Here is a 312-nt window from a genome sequence, read left to right as displayed (position 1 = left end):
GCGATTTGAAGGATATCAAGCTCATCACCCAAAGAGATTCCTTTCACACAAAGAGAAAGAAAGGCTAGCGGCAGGCTGGACACAACAAAGCCTCTCTTGGACAAAGGCACTGTGCTGGAGAAAAAAAGGCAAATCTGGTCACATCTACCTTCAAAATTGTAAGCATTTATAAAACCCCGTAAGAGTCCTGCTGCTTTGCGGTAAGGAGCAGGGGGCGTAGAAAATAAGGTAGTTGATGGATTTCAAAGAAATTTGAAGTGGACAGGAAAATTATAAGTACCATGCGGTGCTCGTCGATCTATCCGTGTATCT

This window comes from Penaeus monodon, chromosome 22 (genome assembly GCF_015228065.2).
Source record: "Penaeus monodon isolate SGIC_2016 chromosome 22, NSTDA_Pmon_1, whole genome shotgun sequence".
NCBI lineage: Eukaryota > Metazoa > Arthropoda > Malacostraca > Decapoda > Penaeidae > Penaeus > Penaeus monodon.
The sequence above is the reverse complement of the archived record's forward strand: the minus strand, read 5'-3'. Positions refer to the sequence as shown.